Source organism: Chiloscyllium punctatum, chromosome 44 (genome assembly GCF_047496795.1).
Source record: "Chiloscyllium punctatum isolate Juve2018m chromosome 44, sChiPun1.3, whole genome shotgun sequence".
Classification (NCBI taxonomy): Eukaryota; Metazoa; Chordata; class Chondrichthyes; order Orectolobiformes; family Hemiscylliidae; genus Chiloscyllium; species Chiloscyllium punctatum.
This window is the reverse complement of record NC_092782.1, coordinates 11727098-11739655: the sequence shown is the minus strand read 5'-3', so window position 1 is coordinate 11739655 and position 12558 is coordinate 11727098. Positions and strand designations below refer to the sequence as shown.

Sequence of the window (12558 nt, the reverse complement as noted above, 5' to 3'; positions counted from 1 at the left end):
GCAATACAAGAATCGCACACTACAAATGACACTTAACATGTTGGCGATGTGACCGTGCATTTTAAAAGTTTGCACTTTAGAAACAGCATCCCCTATTTGTTAATCATGTTACAGCGAATGTGCGTGAATGAAAAGCAAGTTATAGCAGAACAACTGGTATCTCTGAGCTGCATGGAACCAAGACTCTTTGAAAAAGCTGGCCGGTTCTAATAAAAATGGTGTGAGACTAGGACATAGTTGTCTCGACAATAGAGCTGACCAGGTCAAGAGTATGTGTTCAGGCTTGCAACCTGAACCAGCCACTTGAAATGCATTCCTGAAAATCAGAAATCCTAGAAATGGGATCAGGTATTCTGGACTTGGGACTCACCTGCCATTTTTAAAGGGTTCCCAAATGTAGTGGATCAGACCTGACCCCCTCAAAATATATTTTAAAAGATAGCCTAGCCCCTAACTTTTTGTAATTTTAAAGGTAAGTGCAAGGCGTGTGTTCCGATGCACCTCGATTGGTCAAACTACCAGGTATGAAGCAAAATACACCTTATTCATACACTATGAAGTACAGATAAAATAAACAAAAAGAATTGGCTTAACTGTAACGCTATCAAAATGTTTAACAAAATAATATATACATTAACTATTACAAATTAACTGTTCCGATATAGTAACATCCCGTAAACACACCCTTGACAAAGACAAATCCAGAAAAATAGACTGCCTCACAGGTAATTCTCTAGTCCAGGAGGAAAACCATTAAGAGAAAATTCTGAGAGAGAGAGAGAGTAGTGAGGAGAGATGCACTGCAGCTTCCAACCAACTTCAAGACCCAGCCATAGGACTGAAAATGAAAAAACTAAAAATTGTGGTCCTGTGGGGGCTTACCGCCATCCATTCAGGTTGCTTCGTACTGTTCCAACTTTTAAAAATAACAGAGTCTCATCAACTGTTCAGTCTAGTGTCTCTCATTAGACTGCTCATCACCTCTGCCTTAAAACCTGTCTTCAAACCAAAAATCCACGACAAGAAACATCTATTAAGGCTTGGTATTGTCAGACCAAATCACAACCCTAGAAAAATCCAGGCTGCCACTACCACCACCAAAGGCACTTCCTAACAAGCAAACAGTGTCAATCTAAGGGGAATACTGCCTCATGAGAATTGAGGTATCTGGTACTACATTAGAAACAGAGTCATAGCCAAAAATATCAATGAGGATGTCAACCATTAGTCGTGCAATTAAAAAAAAAGACCGCAAATTGATTTCTGAACCTAGTCATCAGCTACAGGCGAAAAGTTTTCTCTGCAAGTAACATAATTGCTCGAATGCTTTGCCATCTATTAATTTATCTAGTATTTGAAATGTGGGAAAAGCAATGGAATTTTTCCTCCAGCTTTCTTGCGTAAATGCAACTGATCTACATGTAAATCCAGCCTCAGCAGTTCACTGAAACATTTCTAAGAATAACCTGATGCATCATCAGGTTCAAACTTGACCTATATAAGCGCAGAGATAAAGGACTTACAAGGCATTTTTGTTTCACTTGGCAAAAGTCTCGATCCAGGAAGTGAAGGCCCGGCAGATCATACATAATAAGATGGCATTAGGGGTATCAACTTGGGAATGGTCACTGCAAAATACTACAAATGGTTACTTACCAATGTCTTCACATGTATGAGATCCAGAATTTATAATATCTGCTATAAAAGCTGTTTGATTTTGTTCATTTGCTGTCACTAATCCTCTTTTCTGGAGGTTGAATCTTGGGATAGTTTAATTATTGGTGAGGATAGATCACTGGTGAGTCTTAACAGAAGAGGCACTTCTCTTACAAAACAAGGTAGGCTATTGCATGATGGTAATAGGTAGAGTTGACATTAATTTGCCAGGCATAATTACTTAGGACTATCGGGAGCTGTGAATTTATGACTGCTACTCTCAGGATGCCGTGTGGGTCTCAACTGTCTCCATCCAAAGATTGCACAATATCGTTAGCTTAGGTGGAGCTTAATGCCATATTAACTCCATCAGAGCGATTACATTTTACAACATCTCTACTCAAGCTTTAACCCCATGACTAACCACTAACTATGTAATCATGTATAAAGCTACTTCTACACTTACAACTCCCTAAGTTTATCTAATTTCTCTTACCTTGCATTCCCATCCCACAAATACCCAACCATGCCGCTGACTTCACAAACAAATGTAAGCGATCTGGAAATGTCATCACTTTTCTAAACACATTATCCTTGGAGTTTAATGATCATTAGGTCTTTTTTCTCCATAACTATTGACCTTGGTTCTGAACTTGGAGGAACTTTAACTGCTTGGATGTTTTTCACAGAAGATGTTGTTCCTGGTAGACCGGGTCATTGCCTTCTGTAACAAATCTTTGATCTCCTGAATTCCCTTCACAAAGAAACTTCTCTGCTAACTCAGGACATTGCCATAATATCATTTGAGGGGCTTGTAACCTCTCAAATGGCCATCATGGAAGATGGCTGTTTCGTGGAAAAATGTACTTCCTTCCTTGCCATAGCCTAGATTTAAGGAGCAGGCAATACCCTTCTGGTTGGAACATTACAATCATAAAAATTAATAAGCACACTGGGAAGAAGTGGAAGGAGAGATAATTATTTTTCACAGCATCCTGCCTACTTAAACCAGACAACTTCCTCTTGACTTTGTTCTGAATCTGTCGACATTGTAGCCAAATTAAACACCCCCAGGCTCAAAAATGAGCAGTGGTGATTGTGAGCTGCACACACACCCCATTTTCAACTCAGTAGCGTTTGTGCTGCATTGTTGCTTGTAGCATACCTTTAATGCTTGGAGCTGCTCTGCCAAAACTATGTCATTTAATCTTAGTAGAATGCAGGTACTCCACATCTATGCAGGTTTCTTCTCTAATAATGATGAGTGCTTTACAATGTAGACCTCATTATGTATGTGATCACCAATATTTCCACTGTTCAGAAACAGCATATTACTTTTCCGTCTTCTGATGGTGACCTACAGTTTCACAAACACAGCGTTTCTTTATCATGGCTGGGCATTATCTGTGTCTGTGAGGCTTTATTGTCTCTCAATACTGACACTGACTCAGCGTTTGCCACTTGACTTACACATGCCACAAGCTGACAAGTGAATAGACTGTCCTGAAGTAATGTTAGTCTTCCGATTTTGGGACAGCTGTGTGTCACTCTGCATCCAGCATGATTTGAAGAGCATTCTCCAAAGTTAACTCTTCATGGGCTGTACGAAATCTGGCATGTTTCATCAAGAATTCCAATGCAATTATTATTTATTATAATATTAAGAATATTATTATTCTTATTATTAAGTTAAGTTTTGAGGTCAGTGATGAGACTATTCATATTGTTCCCTGGAAGTTGAACTATTCTGTTAAATTTAGCTTATTCAAAACCTATTTGGTTCAAGATGGAACTAACAATAGAAGTTTTAAAAAATTCATCAAAAGTGTTTGTAATCTTTATTTTGATGATTAATAACTTCAGCCACATCTCTGACGTCAACCTCTGTGAAAGAATTATCTCTCCTTCAACTTCTTCCCAATGTGCTTATTAATTCTTATGATTGTAATGCTGTTTTAAATGTGTAGCATTTCAATACTGCTTGTAATCTTTTTTTTTAAACTTGCATTCTTGTCTTAATTAAGGCTGTTTTCAATTCTGTCATTGTAAAGTTTGTTTTTTAAAATATTGTATTAAAGCAAATCAAACAAAGCTTTAAATCCTGTTAAATGGTTGCTGTATGGTTTTTCTAACAGCTTTTAAGCTTTAAAATTCTATTTTCTTGCAATATTGCTGGCTAAGGGTTCCTACCATTCTTAAACTAACAAAATGGTTGTTACCTGCCTTTTCCAAGACCCAACTTTTCTCCACCCTTTTCTCCACCCAACTGAAGTTTTCCCACTTCTTCACCACTGAAGAATTTACCATCTTTCTTGGACTAAAACACAATTTGTCAACTTTTAAAGTGTGCTTCCTTTACTGCAGCCTTTATAAATCTTATAATCGTGGCTTACTGGACACCCAGTCCATTCAAATCTTGAATTTCTTCTGGCTTTTCTTCTTCTGGTAGATTAATTCCCCAACTACAACTGCAAGTTTTTCTCTTTTGCATTTAAATAAATTCTAAGGTTTCCCAATACTGTAGTCTGGACATTAATTACTTTCCTGCCTATTTAACTATCTCTTGCAGCTATGCCTGCTAAAGCCTACTCTTAATGGTGTTGCTATTTGTCATGAGTGGTAAGAACTCTCTTTTACATTCCCTTGCCTTTCCTTTCTGGTCTTTGTGCTGTTTTTTGTACAGTCGGACACCCCCTCTCCTATCTCTCAAGGATATCTAACTTTACTCAGGAGACTTCACTACTGGAGCCTCCTTCATTAAGGCCTCTGTCTTGTTCTCTTACCCTAACCCTCACTACTGTCCCTGAGCCTCTCAACAGTGGCTCGGTGAAGGCTTGTTCTTTGGAGTGCCAAACTTATATTATAGCTGCTGCTGACTGTTTGTCAGCTTTCCCATTTCAGCCACTGACTTCATATGCTTTCTGAAAGCAGCAATGTCTGTGAAGTAGTAAATTCATTTTTCTTCAAAACACAGTTTTTGCTTTTTCTTCAGTGTCAAATAAATTCTGTGCACCCACCATGGTGTATCTCGGTTTGGGTAGTTCTTTGCAACCAGTCCTCCAGTGCTGGGGTAGCACAGTGGCTCAGTGGTTAGCACTGCTGTCTCACATTGCCAGGGACCCAGGGTTGATTCGAACCAAGGGTGACCATCTGTGTGGAGTTTGCATGTTCTGCCCAGGTCTGTGTAGATTTCTGCCAGGTGTTCCATTTTCCTCCCACAGTCCAAAGATATACAGATTAGGGTCTGGGGTGAGATGCTCTTTTGAGGGTCAATGTGGGCTGAATGTTTTCTGAGAATCTAGGCACTGTGTATTAGTGGTAGAAGATATCCCGCTGCTGAGACCCAACAGAAGATGCATTTGTCTTACATAACAAGGCAGTTTGCTTTGCAAGATTGCAATAGGTACAGTTAATATTAAGTTATCAATGATAACTCACTAGAATTGTGCAGCAGATATTTGCTTCTCTTTGCAACTTGTGCAGGTCTCAACTGTCTCCCTGCAAAGATCAGAGACATAGGCACGTAGGATTCCAGCCTCCTGGTTAATCAGGCACTGAGAGTGAAGTACATGTGCCAAGACGGGCTGGTTGGAGGCCCGACTTCGTTCACTGGGACTTTGACCCAGATTTCTAGCATAGTTCTGATTGTCACCCTTCAGCCACCCCCAACCCACTCTTGATATCCACTTATATATATATGCCTCCTCATATCATCCATGCCCCCTCATTTTTCCCTCAAAATTACTTCATCCAATGCCAAGTACTTCAGGACATCCTATTATTGCAAACTCTTTCTTTGGTTTTACAAGTGAAACGCATTCTATTTTCCTCATCTCCTCCCAAAGCCACAAATGAGAACTTCATAACCCACCTGCTCCTAAATCATATCCTTCCTCAAAGGCCTTCTTACATTAATTAACTTTACTTGGATCTACGAGGATTAGTATTTCTTGATAAAACCGCAGCAGCTGGCCCAGAACATAACAGAATTTTAGACAAACTGTTTTCGGTCAGATCTCTTCAGCAGTAAAATTATCTCAAATCACTGAGTCACAATCCATCCATGTTTCCTTGTGCCTCTTCTTCCATACTACAATACTTTCCCATGCATTCTGTCTACTAGGAACTAGACTGATATTGTTAAAGTAGATTCAGGCAGGATCTTTAATAGAGAAAGCCAAGAAGAGATTTCTGTTCCATCAGTCTAGCCTGCACATCCCAGAGGTAAGGGCAGGGCTTGTATCCAGTGAATTACTCCATCTGCTTTCTTCTCTTTCTCTCTCTCTCTCTAACACAAGCCCAAACCCATAAGGACTACTGACAGTGACAGATGTGATACTGAGCGAACCACATCTGCCACTGTTCCAGGAACCGCCTGGGAGCAACACCTTGGCACACGTACAGCTGCAGTATTGAAAGTTCAGGAAGCTATATGCAATCTTGCTTGGATCCTGTTCCAATGTACCCAGGCAGACTGTTTGCAATAGACATGGAATAGCAGTCAGCTTTTTTTTTAGGAAGAAGAGTTACAGATAGAACATTAGTCCAACATTCTCCATTACAATTGCAGACTGTGTATTTAAAGCATTTTATGCTCTCATGCTGTTGGTGTTAAGCATCACTGGCTGAAAATGAAGTGAGGGAGAAATGTCATGTGACTGCAAAAAAAAACTGTATGTGTGAATATCTGTATCTCAGAATTCATTGGGTAGTTGTCAGGAAGACAGTAGGCGAAGGTTATCAGAGATAATTTAATTCCAATGAGTTATCTGACCAACTCAATTCACTGCGATATTACACCAGTGCCCATAACTTAATTGCTTCAAAGATTAGTTCACATGTTTGAAATGTTAATGCATGCAAGTTTGCACAATGGGGAGAAGGTTATGCTCCAAAAGGCCAATTTATTTCATACTACTCTGCCTCATTTTGTGCCCTTGACACATCAAGGCTAGTCCCTTCTCCACGATCATGTTCAGGTTAATTACTGTCCCTGTTCCCAGCAGTCTTCCTGGGGCAGTCTTTTGGAGTATTGATTGTTGAGCACAAGATCCAACAAGTTAGCTAAGTCTTTGCTCTTCACCCATCTCCTTTTCAACTGGATGAGTAATTTGTGAAATTTGCTTGAGGCAATGGAGGGGCAGACAATTGTATGTGGCAAAGTAACCAGCCTGCTTGTGAAGAGTGGATGAAATAATTGAAGATCGCAGAATTGATACAGTGCAGAAGGCCATTCAGCCCATTGTGTTTACACCAAAGGAGCAACTTGTCTTTTCCTTCTCGCCCTGGACATTTTTTCTTTTCAGATATTAATCAATGGCTTCAATTGAAGCTGCCACCCCACACTTAAAGCAGTGCCTTCCAATTCCTTTAATTATTTGCTGCATGAACAGGTTTTTCCTCTTGTCTTGATCACTTCTTTTGACAAGTACCTTCACTTCATGTACTCTCGTGATCAGAGTACAAATATTGTTTGAGGCAAAGTGTAGATTTTAAAGCTTGTGGAACACAATCTATGGAGGGCAAGAACAAAACATCTTTATCAGTCTAAGTTTGAGGCTAATGATAATTTAGAATGGAGGGTTTGAGTTAGAAGGAGAGGCTGAGACTTTTTTTCACTGGAGCGTAGGAGGTTGAAGGGTGGTCTTATAGAAGTTTATAAAATAAGGTGGGTTATAGATAAACTGAATGACAATGTCTTTTCTCTGGGAGGGCAGGGGAGATGGGGAGGAGCAGATTTCAAGACTGGGGACATATTTTTAAGATGACAGGAGAAAGATTTTAAAAAAGACTCAAGGGGCATTTTATTTACACTGAGAGTGGTTTGTGTGTGGAACAAACTTCCAGAGGAAATGGTGGCTGCTGGGACAGTGACAACATTTAAAAGACATTTAGATGAGTACATGAATAAGAAAGGTTTGGAGGGGCATGGGTCAAGCGTAGGCAGGTGGGAATAGTTTAGTTTGGGATTATAGTCGGCATGAACCAGTTGGACCGAAGAGTTTGTTTCTATGCTGTATGACTGTCGTCCCCAGGCCTTACATGCTGTTGGTCAAGTAACTGTAGAATGATCGAGGGTAATTATCAGTAGGTGTGAGCTATATAGATACATAGATAGTAACTGCAAAGGTTAACTGAGATAAGGTCCATCCATCAGGATATAAAGGACTATTCCTGGAAGGGGCTAACCACTGACCTGGTCTAAGTAGTGTGTGTTATTTCAGTGCTAAGTTAATTTAGCTAATAGAGACATGTACTTACTGTTAGGTTGGGCCTAATGTCTTGCAAGAAACCATTATGTATCTTGGAAGTAATGTGACAGAATTATAGAACTGCTATGATGCTGGAGGCCATTCGGCCTATCTTGCCTGCACCGATTCTATTATCTACTGCCAGCCTCCTGCCATTTCCCTAAATCCCTGAACATATTTCTATTCAAATAATTTCTATTCAATGCCCTTCTGAACGCCTCAACTGAACATGCCTCTCCCACATTTCCAGCACTGCATTCTATATCCTAACTACTCACTGAATAAAGAAACTTTTTCTCACATTATTCTTGTTTTGTATGCACATTGCTCTCATTGTTGTTTACTTTCCAAACAGGAAACCAGGTAAACTACATCCACCGGTTCCCCTTATCAACTCAATTAGTTACATCCTTGTAAAAGTGCAGTATGTGTGTCAAATGTGACTTTCCTTTCACAAATTCATATCAAATCTATCTGATCCTGTCACTGATTTTCAAATGCTTTCTGTTAAATCTTCTAAAATCGACTCGAGTATATTCTCCACTACTGATGGGCAGGCTAACCTTCCTATAATTCCCTGTTTTCCCTCTGAATCATTTTTTAAACCTGGGGTTACAATACCTACCCCCCAATCAGTAGGAACTGTTCCTGTGTTGAAAGAATCTTGAAGGGTGACCATCAATACATCCATAACTGCTGGGTCCACTTCCTTACATACCCTGGGATGGAGATGATTAGATCCTGAGGATTTAGCTGCTTTTATTAATTCAAATTTCCTCAACATTATTTCTTTACTAATAATGTAATTAAATAATAAGCACTATGTAACAAACCTTTACAGTTTATCAAGATTAAGCCCTCTTCTGTTCAAGACTTGTATCACCACCCTTCCCATTTTGAGTCATAGAGATGTACAGCACAGAAACAGACTCTTCAGCTCAACTTTTCCATGCTGACCAGACATCCTAAATTACTCTAGTCCCATTTGCCAGCATTTGATCCATATCCCTCCAAATGTTTCTTGTTCATATATCCAAGTGCCTTTTAAATGTTGTAATTGTAACAGTCTCCACCACTTCCTCTGACAGCTCATTGCATACATGCCACTCTCGGAGTGAAAGCGTTGCCCCTTCGGTTCCTTTTATACCTTTCCCCTCTCACCTTAAACCTATGCCCTCTAATGGCTTAGGCTAATGTATTTTGTTTAATTCATTCATAGAATGAGGCCATGACTGGCTAGGCCAGCATTTATTGCCCATCTCAGAGGGCAGTTACAAGTCAACCATCATTGCTGTGGGTCTGGAGTCACATATCGTCCAGACCAGACAAGAATGGCAGTTTCCTATTAGTGAATTCAGATGGGTTTGAACCACAATTGACAATGGATTCATGACCATCTGCCGTGGCGGGATTCAAACCCGGGTCCCCAGAACATTGCCTGGATCTCTGGAATAACAGTCCAGCAATAATACCACTAGGCCATTAGGAATGGGGTCAGCCAGGTGAACTTTTTAGAATGAGTTCCCTGATTGGGACTGTTAAGCTGGCCATTTCAGCCATCGCTTCCCCTACTTTGGTAGCAACTGATCTCCCCAGGGAATCCCCAATGGTTGAACTACATCCTATCATGGATGGTGACACCAAGGATAGGAACCTCAGGTAACCAGAAGCTGTGAACCAACACCGAAGAAAGGCTTGCCAGCCAGCAGATAGACTCTGCCAAGAGGTTCCAGCAAAGCCAGGGAAAGGGAAGGGTCCCCGGCATAGAAAGGAAGACTCTCTGTTTCTTTAGGGGTACATAGGACTAGTCTTCTCCTTCCGGGTTCACAGACCTGGAAGGGCTGCTTCATCCTATTGGCAGCTGGTTTTGCCTGGCAGGAGAAGCTGTGGAGAAACCTCCAAACAGGGCTAGGTTTAAAAGCGATCATGTCCCACTAGGGTCAAGGGGTGCCAATTTCAGAGAATCACAGAACCCCTATAATGTGGAAACAGGCCATTTGGCCCATCAAGCCCACACCAACCCTCTGAAGAGCATCCCACCCAGTCCCCACCCCATCCCTGTAACCCTACATTTTCCATGGTTAATCCACCTAGCCTGCATATCCCTGGACACTACAGACAATTTAGCATGACCAATCCACTAATCTTTTGACTGTGGGAGGAAACTGAAGCACCCAGAGGAAACCCACGCAGTCACGGGGAGAATGTGCAACCTCCATACAGACAGCCACCCAAGGGTGGAATCAAGCCCTGATCCCTAGCACTGTGAAGCAGCAGTGCTAACCACTGAGCCACTATGCCACCCAAATCAATATGCATGATTCACCTGGTACCTGCCCATGTTCACTCCCAATGGAATTGCCACATCAGCAGGATGAAAATTCCAAAAAATGTCATTAACATAAATGTTAACTGCTACCCCTCTGTCACTGCTGAGCAGGGCAAATTACATTCAAGCTCTTGTCACATTCTTGGCATGTTAATGCGATTAGCTTTGCAGTTTGGGAAAATATACATATATTAATCATTGGGGGTTGTGGATACTCAATCACTGAGTATCATGACAATAACGACCCTTAGACTTTTTGACTCAAAGAGAGAGAAGTTGTGTTAACGCAGCACCTCCACAAGCCTGACACTGATTCATATCTATTGTCCACTGGGTCAGAGAGTACAACAGGTCAATCATTATAATTTAAGCAGCTTTGATAATTGATATCGTTGTTGAAAGTTGTGCAGACCGTGCAGCTCGCAATCTGCAGCATTCCTGTTCCGAGAGGAATTAATGGAAGTCTGCGTTGGCATTAGTGGCACTAATGGCAGTACTTCAAGAATGAATTTCTCGAATGTAAATCAAGGAATGTAGGGATAATGTGGGATAATCAGGCATGATCTTATTGAATGGTGAAGCAAGCTTGCCCATTGCTCCAAGCTCTGGCCAAAAAAGCTGTTTTCTAATCAACCTGTTCAGAAATGTAATTAAACACCTCTGGAACAGGTGAGATTGAACTTGGATCTCCTGGATCAGAGATAGGGATACTACCAATGCACCACCAGCACCATTAAATGCATCGTCGCTGGATGGGCTTGAACCACCAGACTCTCGGGTGCTAGAAAATGGATTAGAATAGTTAGGTGCCTGTTTTGACCAGCATAGACTTGATGGGCCAAACGGCCCTTTTCTATACTGTAGATCTCTATAACTCTTATGCTCTTGTGTTAACTGAGGCTGATTTTCGCGGGTCCATGGTTGACTCATTCAGAAAGTAGGGAGCAATGGGATACAGGGAAATCTAGCTGTCTAGATACAGAATTGGCTGGCCCATGGAAAATGGATGGTGGTAGTAGATGGAAAGTATTCAGCCTGAAGCTCGGTGACCAGTGGTGTTTCACAGGGATCTGTTCTGGCACCTCTGCTGTTTGTGATTTTTATAAATGACTTGGATGAAGTAGTGGAAGGGTGGGTTAGTAAGTTTGCCGATGTCATGAAAGTTGGAGGAGTAGTGGATAGTGTGGAGGACTGTTGTAGATTGCAACGGGACATTGACAGGATGCAGAGCTAGACTGAGAAGTGGCAGATAGAGTTCAACCTTAAAAAGTGTGAAGTTACTTACTTTGGAAGGTCGAATTTGAATGCAGAAGGCAGGGTTAAAGGCAGGATTCTTGGCACAGCGGAGGAACAGAGTGACCTTGGGATCCATATCCATAGATCCCTCAAAGTTGCCACCCAAGTTGATAGGGTTATTAAGAAAGCATATGGTGTGTTGGCTTTCATTAATGGGGGATTGAGTTTAAGAGCCACGAGATTATTCTGCAGTTCTATAATGCCCTGGGTAGACCACACTTGGAATATTGTGTTTAGTTCTGGTCACCTCATTATAGAAAGAATGTGGAAGCTTTTGAGAGGGTACAGTGGAGATTTACCATGATGCTGCCTGAATTGGAGGGCATGTGTTAAGAAGAAAGGTTGAGGGAGCTAGGGCTTTTCTCATTGGAGAGAAGAAGGGTGAGAGGCGATTTGATAGATAGCCAACACACACTTTCAAAGTTTGCATTTTAGAAGAAGTGTTTCCTATTCACCCAATCACGTTACAGCCAATTTGCATTAACAAAAGACACATTACAGCAGAGCTGTCTGTACTATAGCTGTGCTGGCATCACAGACCAAAGTCTGTATTCTGCCAACAGTTTTATGAGTAGTGCTAGCTTAGCCAGGTGAAATGTTCTGATAATGAAACCATTCAGCAGCAAGGATCTGAAGCAACGAGAATGAAATTATCGCCTTTCACAGCTTATTGCATTGCTCCACTGCTATAAGCAGCAACGTTTTGACAACTTCACCTCCCTCTGACTGGTTACTGAAGGTGACAGCTGAGTTCAGGATGCTTGGAGGTTGAAGCAGCCTAAGGATAATTCAGACGCACGGTGTTTGTGTGGTGGCAGAGGACAGAAGTGGGTAAAAAAACACAGATCCAGACAGGGGATGAAAAGTTCAATTTTACAAGCAGCAATTTATGACGATCACTGTCCAAAAGGCGATTAAAGCAGAAACTTCCAAAGGGAATTTAATACCTATCTGAATTTGCAATGCTAAGTAAGAAAGGAAGCAGTCAGGTGACTGACTTGCTCTTTTAAAGAATCGCCACATGGC

General features: G+C 41.2%; 1 protein-coding gene across 2 annotated transcripts in view; it reads right to left on the bottom strand.

Moving 5' to 3' along the window:
• Positions 1-12558, bottom strand: part of pde3a (phosphodiesterase 3A, cGMP-inhibited) — a 457973-nt gene that overhangs the window by 371060 nt on the left and 74355 nt on the right. The window lies entirely within an intron of this gene.